Source organism: Panthera onca, chromosome B4, assembly GCF_046562875.1.
Source record: "Panthera onca isolate mPanOnc1 chromosome B4, mPanOnc1 haplotype 2, whole genome shotgun sequence".
NCBI classification, from domain to species: domain Eukaryota; kingdom Metazoa; phylum Chordata; class Mammalia; order Carnivora; family Felidae; genus Panthera; species Panthera onca.
In genome coordinates this window covers 27,296,283-27,308,635 of record NC_138345.1, presented here as the reverse complement: position 1 = coordinate 27,308,635, position 12,353 = coordinate 27,296,283, and the positions used below count along the sequence as shown (strand labels likewise).

Genomic DNA, 12,353 nt, shown 5'->3' with positions numbered 1-12,353 from the left:
TTCTCTCCCGGTGGCACTGTCATTTCATCTCTGAATCACTCACACTGGAAAACCCATGGTCACCTGTGACTCCTTTCCCCAGACTTTGAGTTCCAAGGGGAGCAGAGATAGCGTCCACCTTCTCCACCATCTGCCTGGAGTCTGGCACAGTGCTTGGCACACGGTAGGAATAATGCATATCTGCTGAATGTTTTAATGACTTTTTTCTTTTGTTACTTGTATTCTCTCACTCATCAACGTGATTCATCCATCAGCCAGCCTACATATATGTGTTTGTGGAGGCTCTGTAGAACGCTTATTGGGATTGAGAGCTCTTGTGTTGGAGTGCCTGGGTCTGATTCTTGGCTCAGCTGCTCCCTAGCTGGATAATCTCGAGAATGTGACTTAACCACTCTATACTTTAGTTCCTGTCTGTCTGTAAAGTGAGGGAAATAATAATTCCTAGCTGGATGTACCTGAACGTGAAATGAGAAAAATCTGCATTAAATGGATATTGTAAGTGTTCAATAAAGCTTTTGTTCGATGATGATGATGGTGGTGATGATGGTGGTGATGCTCATGGTGGTAACGATGATGGTGATGATGACAATGATGGCAGAAGATAGGCACGAGTGGGACATGGCGAGGTTTGGAAGCATGCGAGATGCTATGGGGGTCATCATTTCAGGGTAAGGGCAAGCAGCAGCAGTGGAATACCAAGGTCCAATGTGTGTTTAGGGCAGAAGATGGAGCTCTTTGATGGGCACGAAGAACAATGGGAGAAAAGGCAGATTGAAACTGACCTGGTAGGAAAACGGGTTCCACCTGGGTTCAAAGCCCTGGGGTTTTTTTGGGGAGGGGTCTCAGAGACTCCATGGTTGGGGGAATAGGGACAGGGTGGTGGCTGAAGGACTGGAGACTAGAACATACGGGGGTCGACTGCCTGGAGAGGGAGAATGTGCTAGGCCTGTGGGCAGGTTTGGGCAGAGATGCTCTGCTTTTGACAATTACCTCTTGGTTTTTAAGGTCACCTTTGAAGAAAAGTCATGCTGCTTTTAAAAAGTATGAAAATCACTGGTAAATGCCTTGAAGGCAAGCTAAGGAGTTTGAGCTCCATGTGGTGAACAGTAGGGAAGCTGTGAGGATGTGGACAGAAGAACAATAAGACTAAAGCAATGCTTTTTCCAAACTCTTCTCAAATTCTTCAGTGTGTATGGAGTCAGCTGGGAAGGGAAACAAGCACATTCTCCAGGAAGGGCTAGTAGGAGACTGAATCTTCCTCCCAGATGCTTGCTGTCTCTGTCCTCTGCTGAGCAGTCTCGGGGACAGCATTGCTGGCTAGCATCCTGCCCGAATCATGACGGCAGCCCTCTGCACTCTGCCTTCAGACTCTCTCCAAAACCCTTATCCTGCTGTTCCGTTCCATGTGCCCCAGCCCCCCACAGTTCTTCCTTGGTCATGGGAGAAAAACCAAACTACCTCGCTTGTCATTCAAGGCCCCACAACATAACAAACTCTGCCTATCTGCTACTAGTCACCCTTTGTCTCTGGCTGGCTATACCTTCTTACAGTGTAAGACCCCCAAACATGGTGCATATTTCCTCTTGTGTATCTCAGGCCATGCCCTGGTCCTAGGATGCACCCCCAGATACACCCCACAGACACACACACACACACACATACACGCACACCTGTACTTAGTACGCAATCCTTGTAGACTTTACACAAATTCCACCGGCCTTTTTTGACCATGTTCGGTCATATCTGTCTCTCCCCTAAGCATGCCCGGAGGAACCCTGCCTCTTAAATACTTATTCTGGCAGTGATCGGTATTTTTTTTGGTTTCAAGTGTCACCTAACATCATGCTGGGCTCATTGCACACCAACAAGCCAACATAGTTTAATCTAGCTGTTAAGGGGAACATTCCAGATTCCTTTACTCCCAAACAGGATCCCCATCTTAAACACGCTTCAGTGTCAGAGGCCACCTTGTGAACTGTCCCCCGTGGTTCCCCCAGCACCTCATGTCCGCAGCCCAGCCTGTGACATCCTTTTAGGTCACAGGACGGAAACGCCCAGGGGTTTTGTGCAGCTGCTTGTTTTCAGAAGTGGCCTGAGCCCAGCCAGCGTTCCTTCTCAACTGGGACTTTTCATGAAGTGTCTTCTCAACAAATGTCAGCGGGGGTGAGATTTACCACACAGTTTATTAAAGAAGCCAAAGCCCCACCGGACAAGCCTGAGCAACAGGCTGGACTTGCCCTGGGGCAGTCGGCCGAGGAAGGCTGAGTCCTTTGCTGCGGGACCCCCTTAGCCTGTATTTCCTATCAGAGGCCATTGGAGAAGCTTCTGTCCCGGCAGTCAATGCCCTCCCCCTCCCCATGGGCGAGAGTGTCCAGAACAACTTCATGACACAGAGGTGAAGCAGAGAAAAAGCATTTCTTTCCCCTCACTGGGCCCAGCCCCCCATTCGCAAGTCCCAAGCAGCACCACTTAATCTATAAAAAGCTTTCTTTGCCCCACAAGTGCCAATGTTCTAGTGAGAGACAGACTCTTTATAAACCTGTGCCACTGGCTCCCTCTTTCAGGAAACAGGAACCACGGCACAGATGGCAATGTTGTCATGGATGGATCATCCCCAAGGACCTTTCTCAGCTGCGCTAGATATAAGGCATACTGGGTATTAGATGAACCAGGCTTTGGTCCTCAAGGGCCTCCAAATTCAGGTGTGGTGATGGGAGCTACTGAAAAGAAAGGAAAAGAAAAGAAAAGGGAAGGCAAGAAAAGAAAAGAAAAGAAAGAAAAGGGAAGGGAAGGCAAGAAAAGAAAGAAGAGAAAAGAAAAAAAAGGGAAGGGAAGGGAAGGAAAAAGAAAAGAAAAAAGACAAAACAAAAATATAAACAAAAAACTTTCCAGCTAGCTCAGGCTCAATACCAGAGCAGTTCAGAGAGATTTGGAGGTGGGGGGCACATCGCTGTGGACTGGGTTATCAGCAAAGGGTCCAGGAGCAAATATAGTTAGGACTTGAGCTTGAGGAATTAGCCTGAGATCAGCTGAAGGGGGTGAAGAGGTTGGATTCAATCTTGGGTCCAAGATTGGGAAGGGGACTCAACTTACTTTTGAACGTGATACGTTTCCCCTCTAAACATGGAGAGAACTTCATTCACTGCAAGCAGTTTCTGCTGTAGGGTGCCAACATTATGGAAGAGGGGACCTAGGTGCCCCCATCAGGGGATGACAGAGAGGAGACACAGAAAAGTTCTGGCTTATTTTGGTCACACCACATACCTTTGATTTCCAGCCATGCTTTTCCTGTGCTGTGGGGTAACCCAGACGTCAGCAGTGAGGCCAGGTGTTGTGAAGTGTCTGTATCTCAAGTTAAGATGAGATTATTGTTGGGGCACCGGGGAGCCTCAGTCGGTTGAGCATCCGACTCTTGATTTCAGCTCAGGTCATGATGCTCAGGTTGTGGGATCAAGCCCCACGTTGGGCTCCATGCTGAGCATGGAGCCTGCTTAAGATTCTCTCTCTCTCTCTCTCTGTCTCTCTCCCCCTCACTCACACTCACTCTCTCTAAAAATAAAAAAAATTTTAAATAAAAAGATGAGGCTACTGAGGAAGCAGGCAAAAACCTCTTTGATCTTGGTCGCAGCAACTTCTTACTCAACACGTCTCTGGAAGCAAACAGGAAACAAAAGCAAAAATGAACTACTGGGACCTCATAAAAATGAAAAGCTTCTGCACAATAAAGGAAACAATCAGCAAAACTAAAAGGCAACCGATAGAATGGGAGAAGATATTTGCAAATGACATATCAGATAAAGGGTTAGTATCCAAAATCTAGAAAGAACTTCTCAAACTCAACACCCAAAAAACAAATAATCCAGTGAAGAAATGGGCAAAAGACATGAATAGACACTTCTCCAAGGAAGACATCCAGATGGCCAACCGACACATGAAAAAATGCTCCACATCACTCATCATCAGGGAAACACAAATCAAAACCACAATGAGATACAACCTGACACCTGGCGTAATGGCCAACGGGCAACAAGATGTTGGCGAGGATGCCAAAAGAGGATCTCTTTTGCATTGTTGGTGGCAATGCAAGCTGGTGCAGCCACTCTGGAAAACAGTATAGAGGTTCCTCAAAAAACTAAAAATAGAACCAACCTACGACCCAGCAATTGCACTACTAGGAATTTATCCAAGGGATACAGGTATGCTGTTTCGAAGGGACACATGTACCCCCATGTTTATAGCAGCACTATCAACAATAGCCAAAGTATGGAAAGAGCCCAAATGTCCATTGATGGATCAATGGATAAAGAAGATGTGGCATATATATATATATATTACTCGGCAATCAAAAAGAATGAAATCTTGCCATTTGCAGCTACGTGGATGGAACTGGAGGGTATTATGCCAAGTGAAATTAGTCAGAGAAAGACAAAAATCCTATGACTTCACTCATATGAGGACTGTAAGAGACAAAACAGATGAACATAAGGGAAGGGAAACAAAAATAATATAAAAACAGGGAGGGGGACAAACCATAAGAGACTCATAAATATGGAGAACAAACAGGGTTGCTGGAAGGGTTGTGGGAGGGGGGATGGGCTAAACGGGTAAGGAGCATTAAGGAATCTACTCCTGAAATCGTTGCACCATATGCTAACTAATTTGGATGTAAATTTAAAAAAATTAAAATTAACATAAAAAAGATTAAAAAAAAGATGAGGCTACTGTCACCTCAGTTGTCACAGGTGGGGCAGGTAAAGGACAGTTACAGGAGACATTATGTGAAAAGCCACAAGGCTGTTAGAGAGTAGCTTCCAATGTTATTTACCTTCCATGCAGAAATCCCGTATTTTTATGGGGTGCTTGTACAGCTGTCAGTGTTTCCACCATGTGGGAAGAGGAGAAGCATGGAAAAACCAATCCGTATACAAACCTCAGTCCCAAATTTCAGTCATGGTTTCCAGCATCTTCCCCATAAAGTTTCTCCCAGAGGCATCACGAGCTGGCAACATTGTTAGATCTCCACCTTATCTCTCCATCTTCAGTTAATAAGTTGGCTGGCCCTGAGCAAGCCAGTTTGGCACTCACTCCTTCTGGTTGTATAATGAAGATGGCACTAGTCTGGGGGCACAGGGATCCCTTAGAGTGTGGACCTTTCATGATCCTCTCCCGATAACTCTGTTCCTTCTGCTGTGCTCGTAAGTGGGGCAGCAGGAGAGTAAAGCTGTTGCAGTCAGTGGCTGGAGCTCTGCCTCCGGAGCTGGACAGACCAGGCTTAGCTGTAGGCCCTGTCTGGGCTCAGACCGCCTCCCTCTCTGATGGAGGTTGGTTGCGACCGAGCATTAGACCGAGTGAGTGTGTAATGCTCGGTTAGCGTGGTGCCTGGCTCAGAGCAGGTGCTCACTGTATGGTAGGTGGCACAGAGAAAAACAAGGTCAAAGTCAAAAGGGGGACGAAGAAGACGGTACCTCTATCAACCGAACCTCCATATGGAGACAGGCTTGAACAGAATCAGAGTAAACATTGTGTCGCGGACTTGGGACGGGATGAGGACCCGGGTTCCGTCTCAGCAGTGTAAACCGAGGAGAAAACCGGGAGACTGTCAACATTCGTGTAAAAATATAATGTATCATAAAGACAGCATGAACCGGAAGTAGGTCTTCTGAACGTGGATACAGCTGCTGGCATGAGCAGTGACCTCCGGCCCACGATGTAGAGGACAAGGACAGTGCCCCGGTCCCGGACCCGACGACCAACTTGAGAAGAAGCCCACATGTCTTAGCAGCCGGAGGGTGGCTGAGTGCAGAATGTGACCCTTGTTCAGTTAAGGAGCAGACAGGAGGCAGACTGATGTGGGAAGAATTTGTCCGTGAAGCCTTCTTTCTTTTCTGTAGAGAGAGGACTTCAACAGTGAAGACAGAAAGCTATCAATTCTTTTTCCCTCAAAGCAGAGGAGGATGCACTTTTAAGACATGTTTTCCTAACTGTCCCTTCCAAGTACTGGATCTGAAGTCCCTTCCCTTCTCCCTGTTAATTGGGAACACTTTTATTAGGGTCATAGCTCAGGGAATGTCCAGTCACCCAGCCAGTAACTGACGGCTGCAAGGGACAATTCTCTCAGGCCCTGGCTCCACGCGGGGCCTGCCAGCGAGGCATGAGGCGCAGCTGTACTGTTAGGGGAGTGAGAGACGGGGCCCACAGACCCCCTTCCATCACAAGCACATCTGTTTCCCACCAAGTAGGCCTGGCCCTGGGGGTTCTTTTTCAAAGCCCGCCTTTTTATTGGGGCTCTCTCCTATTTTATAGGGCGGCGGCTCTGCTTAGCAGCGAGCCGCCTGTCTCCCCAGCACTGGCTCTCCACCCACAGAACCATCTCATGCTTCCAGAGAGGCTGCTCTGTTGGTCAGTAGAATGGATTTTGTTTTCTGTTTTAATCTCCAAAGGGATGGGGAAGAGCGCAAATAAATGACTGCCCTGAAACCGTTGGTTGGATTTTCTTGTCCAACGTGCTTTACAGCAAAAGGTTAGAGAACCTTGTTTTATCTTAGAAGCGACAAGTGGGGGAAATGGATTATAGAGAACTTTAAAGAGAATCCAGTGAGTTCTGACATGCCTGAGACAATGAAGCATTTTGCTTTGAAGTTTCAGGACACAAAGGGGGGCTGAGCCCCAGGAAGCTGACCCTGGTCAGAATGCTTGAGGCAAAGGGCACGAGTCCCAAGCTGGTCACACACAACCGTTACTTGACTAGGAAGTCCTGTCATGGGGAACACTGGTCATTATTTATGTCTCTGCTGGCTACTTGCTCTCTGTGGAAGCTCCATGATGAGTTGCACGATGTCAAGAAAAAAAAAATAAGGTCTGGGGGGAAATATACACATACAGTAACAGGGTGAGAAGGGCTGGACGACTCCTAATATTCACTAGAGCTTTCCTGAAAGTGAGGTTGGGTAGGAAAAGAGTCATTCATTCTATGGCTCGGCCCACTGGCCAGCTGGATTCTGAGCACCCTGGCTTGCTCAAGGTCACAGGCTGGCTTTCGGTTGTCCCATGGTGCACATGGCTGTGCTGGGGCCGTCCCAGTGACTCAGTCCCAGCAACTCCAGTGCCTGGCCAGGAAACAGTCTTCTCCGCAAATGTACCCAACTGAGAGCTGATCACAGGAACCTCTGTCATGTTCCATCAACTCCAGAACCATCTTCTGGTCCAGTAACTTTCCATGAAATGGGACCAAATTAGAAAGGTGTGGGCCTCTCACCCACCAAAGGTGGAGATGGGATTTGTGAAGTCAGTACTTATTCTGTTGAGGAATAAGGGAAAGAAACTAAATTATAAATGCAATGTCAGGGGCATGGTCTTGGAAGGGGCTTGTGCAGGGCAGAGGCTCTTGCAACTTCACGGTAAGTTATCTCTGCCCCCGGCCATGGGTTGTCAGCAGAGACCAATTAGGCTATTTGTTGCAGACTTATCCCTCGGGCATAGCATCACAGCAGAAAGGGACGATGGCCCCCGGTGGCCTGACAAGGCTCTGGTTCCCCCAACAACTAAGGCTGCTCCGAGAATCTCTGTTAGACAGAAGGCAAGACAAAGAAGACATGTGTACCAGGCCCTTCAAGGGCAAATCGTGCTCCCCTGGTGACAATTTTCTTGCAGCCTTGGCTCCCTCAGGGACTAGCAGAGCACCTGGCACACAGCCAACACATGGTTGCATGCAAGCTGAAATGAAAACTTAAATTGAAGGAGAAACCCAGATCCCCAAGTAGGATTGAAATTCCCAAACCGGTTTCAGAGGAAAGGTGGAATTTCCCCTTTCTACCCAGGAGATCAGTGTTTTCTTGCTTGCTTGGGATGGGATGATAAATCTCTCCTCATCTGTCAAGGATAGGAATTTCTCTGGGTGGTCTCCAGGGCCAAGGAGCCCATAGGTCTAGACCCGCTGGCAGATTGGGATTTTTCTCTCTAGAGAGGCTGGTGCCAGAGGGACCTGTGCACTTAGTCCTGCTTGCATTCCTCCACCCCCCACCACAGTATATCCTTGGCTTTTTTTGCTAAGGTTGGCGGGGGATGACAGGACTGCGAGCCGGGCAGCGCTGGGTGCTCAGTGTGGAAGGAAACCTCTCTGCAGGGTGAGATTTTGTCTGGCAGAGGATCAGAAGAGCGATCCCCATTGATGTGGGAAGACGAGCGTCCACACTGGGACACAGACCCCGTGAGATACTGTGCCGGAAAAAAAAGGGTTCCAGGGCCAGATGGGTTTGGGAAGTAGCATTCTACATCCTTCGCTTGGAAATTTGTGATGTATGTCAGGGCATTCAAGTCTGAAAAGTCTCTCCAAGCAAAGCAAAAGAACTTTAATTTCCGAGAATGTGCCTGGTCACAAAACCTTTGCTCCGTGTGATGCCCGTGCACCTTGGGAGGTGCCATGGTGACACTGGAGGTGAGGAAGGAACTGCCGCACCGGACAGAGGGACAGAGTGGGTTGAGGCGTGCCTCGATGGTATGGAACTCTGCCCCCCCGTCCAAGGTGTGGGTCTTCGGAGAGAATTTAGGGAGGAAGTGGGAAAGAAGGTGCGACAAACAAAAATCCTCAGGAAATAATGCATGTCTTGCCTGGGCAAGAGAAATGGGGAAATAGAGGCTCACTGTGTGAGGTTAAGAAAAGGGAGTCTATGGGGGACTGAGAACCTGTTAAGATCTGTTATCACGATAGGCATTCAGAGAATAGAGGTTATTACAGTTAGCGTATCAAGGATATACCTAAAATGTTACTATGATTCTTGATTGTGTTGTTACCATGAATGGTAATACTAAGATGTCTCTAATGCTTATTGTCTGCCAAGTGATTGAAACCTCCTTTGGTTCTCAGAACACCTCTGCTGTATGACGGGCCTTGATAATATTCCCTCTGTGGATGAGGTAAGTTACGAGTCAGTCGTTCAAATTCACATGACCGTTAGATGCTACAGCTGGGACTCAAACCTGAGCTGTAAGTTTTTGGCCAGCAGCTCCGAGCCCTACAACTACCCTTCCTGGGGGAAGACCAGCAGGATGGACAGGGCCTCTGGATTCCTTTGGAAGCGTCAGAGGAAAGGCTCCCCAAATACTTGTCGCGGCCTGTGTGTAGCCGAGAGCTGATGCTAAAGGGATCGTGGGAGCTTGTGCCCCGTGAGGGTTCCCCTGGTAGCCTGAAGAGTTGGGGCTGGCTGGGGGCGAGGGAGGGAAGCCAGAAAGGCATCTCCTTTTCCCTCTGTTTACCTCTTTGGTCCCTGACAGGCCAGGAGAAGTGGTGAACACAGCTCTTGCCTGTGTGGGTTTTTCTAAAAGCTTTGGATGACAGGCACAGATACTTCCCCTAATTATATCTCTGCCTTTTCCAAAAATTGGAAAGGCCGATTGAAAAGAAAGAAGCCTGGATCCGTCTTAGAGCTGTTCTGAGAATCACAGAGGGTTGTTCTGGGATTCTGGGAACCTAAGGTGATGAAGTGATTCCAAGGATCCAGCCCCAGGGCCCTGAGGTGCAGGTAGACACCTGGGCAGAGGGAGGGGTTCCACATTTAATCCCACCCCAGCCTTGGGTCATGTGCGGAACTTGCAGCCAGCCTGGGAAAGCTACAGCTGCAAAGACAATCTGGAAATGGCCCAAAGTCCTGAATAACCCCAGGGAACCATAGGTCTAATCCACAGGCCACCTGGTGTGCGTTTGAAACCCTGGGGAGAACGGGATGTGTTCCTGAAGCAGAGTGGAGGGGGAAGCCTCAAGCCTTAGCCAAGAAAGATGTAGAACACAGAGAAGCCGAAAGCCGAGTACTTTGGGACGGTGGGATGTAGCTGCTGGAGGTGTGGGATTACACAGAGCGGGGAGCTAGTCAGAGGGGGGAGGTACCTAGAGCCAAGAGATGCCTGGTGGTGGAGAAAAGCAGCTGAGCATGCTCAGAAGAGGACAGACTGAGCAGTGTCAGGGAGGGACTGACAAGGACAAGGACCTGTGGGCTGGCAGATGAGACAGAAAGCATTAGACAGGCAGGCAGAGAGCCTGAGGGGTGTGGGCTGTGATGCGGTGGGGGCCACAGGGGGTTGTCTTTGGCACGGGGCTGGTGAATTTGAGCTGCAGAGTATTGTTTGGCATGAGGTATTGCGGTGAGGGTAGAAGTGTGGACAGAATTGGGAAGCAAGCTCCGTGTGCAGTGGGAGAGCCTCGGGGACAGCCCTCCTCAAGCAAAGGAAGGCTCACGGGGGTCCCTTCCAAGGGGGCAGTGGTTTGGCATTCCTTCACCCTGCGCACCAGAGCAAAGTGGTGGGAATGCCTTTTCTAGACCACACGTTAGAAGTCCATTTGACACAGACCCGCACTGACTGTTCAGGTCAGAGAGGAATCGGAGTAAGAAAGCTCTCGGAGCGGTTCTGAGGGTCCTGCCTGAGGAGCTCTGGGCCAGTCAGCTCCCAGGTCGTGCCACAGCTTTCCCCTTGTCGGTGCAGACAGCGCAGCTCTCTTCCAGGAAACCGTGCCGCCTTGGGCCTTGCAGATCCAAGGGCCATCTTACGAGGACACTCCTGTTACGCCCGTGCCTCCTCAGCCATCTGCCTTCTCGTGCTGGGCTCACCTGCTCACCCTTCCTTCTTCGAACTGCACCAGCCGCCTGCCTTGCTAAGAACAGTTACCCACGATGTGAAAATAAGGCAAGGGAGGAACGCGTGTCCTTTCACTGCCGTGCTGGAGTTTGATACGAAGGCTCTTCCAAGGACTCTTCAATGATGCGTACCCTCGCTTGGCTCACCGTTTGCTATTGATCAGGACGTGGATCCACTGGTTACTTGGAGATTCATGCCACCAGATGGAGACACGAATGATTTCTGCCTGGTAGAAAAGATGACCCCAAAGGGTATGGTTATGGAGGGACATACACTAATTTTGAAAATCTAACCCAGTAGCTGTCTTATCCCACATTCTTCTTCAGTGGCTTTAACACCATACTTCAGATGCTCCTTCAGTCAGCTTGTCTCCCTGCCTGTTCCTTCATGAATGAGTAAAAGGAATCTTTGACGCGTTTACGCTGTTATTATGCATTCGTGTTTTTAACATTTTGAACATTTGGCAGCTTTAGAGATTGTTCCACATAAAGACCCAAAAGGGCTCACTTGCCCAAGAAGGGCCTCGCGTGCTGCGTAGTCTCAGGAACTGCCTCTCCTGAGGCTCCAGTGGATTATAGATCCCATGAACCAACATCACTTCTGTGTCACGGTTAAAATTAAGAGAAGCGTAAAATTTAGTGTTCACTAATCTGAATGAGAGTTCTGACAAGTTTTACATCAACTATTACCGTATCCTTTCTATAGTGTATCAGCTTAAATATAATTCTCAACGTCCTTAGTTAAAAGTAAAACCTTAGCTTAATATTAAATCAAAGTCATGAACGGACGGTGTTTGGATACCTGAAGAGTTTTTAAATAAGCTAGCCCATTGAAACATGGAGCCAACTTCATTTTGGAAATGTGACCTTCTTTTTACCGGGATATAATTAGACCAAATAATTTGGCAACCAAGGTCATGCCTGGCATGTCATCTTTAAAAATACCTTTTACTGAATCAGATATATATGTATGTGTGTATACGCATATACATATTTTTAATAAGAGGCCCTCATTTTCATTTTGCCCTAAGCCCTACAAGCTGTGTAATCATTTCTGTATGTATGTGTGTAGATATTTGTGCCTATTATTTTTATGCACTACAGAGAAGCTGTTCCTTTGGGTTTTATTATCAGATAATTCAGCGGCCGTATGCGCATTCACATTAAATACGCCACGGGTCCTGGATGCCCACACATGCCTGCATTTTGTGTCAATTTGTGCTTTCCCTTTAGGGAAAATACAATGGCATTTTATTGTGGTAAAATATGCTAGCATTTTACCCACGTTTAAGTGTACAATTCAGTGGCGTTAAGTCCACTCACATTTGTTTGCAACCATTACCACTGTGCCTCTGCCTCTTCGGAACATTCTCATCACCCCAAATGAAAACTCTCTCCTTATTTTATACACTACCTTCTACTTCCTCATTCCCCCCAGCCCCTGGCATCTGCCATTCTACTTTCTGTCTCTGGGAGCTTCACTACTCTAGGGGCCTCATGTAAGTGGGATCGCGCAGTATTTGTCCTTTGTGACTGGCTTATTTTACTTAGCATGATGTCCCCAAGGGTTAGCCATGTTGTAGCCTGCGTCACAGTGTACTCCCTTTGTAGGGCCAGATAATAATTCGTTGGATGTCTGTATCACATTCCGTGTGCCCATTCAACTGTCGACGGGACACTCGGGTTTCCACCTTTTGGCTATTACTGTGAATAATGCTGCTGTGAACC

The 12,353-nt window shown here is 48.2% G+C and overlaps 1 long non-coding RNA gene across 3 annotated transcripts in view; it reads left to right on the top strand.

Annotated features, from left to right (window-relative positions):
- LOC132694978 (uncharacterized) overlaps positions 1 to 11,044 on the top strand; it is a 37,183-nt gene extending 26,139 nt beyond the window's left edge. The window contains exons 3-4 of one of the 3 annotated variants that reach the window (XR_013556918.1): positions 8,864 to 8,913; positions 10,494 to 11,044. This is a non-coding gene — a long non-coding RNA (uncharacterized LOC132694978). Of the gene's footprint in view, positions 1 to 1,005; positions 2,835 to 8,863 lie in introns of those variants that run through there. The other 2 variants (XR_013556917.1, XR_009617598.2) reach the window with 2 other exon arrangements.
- Positions 11,045 to 12,353: the final 1,309 nt, after the last annotated feature.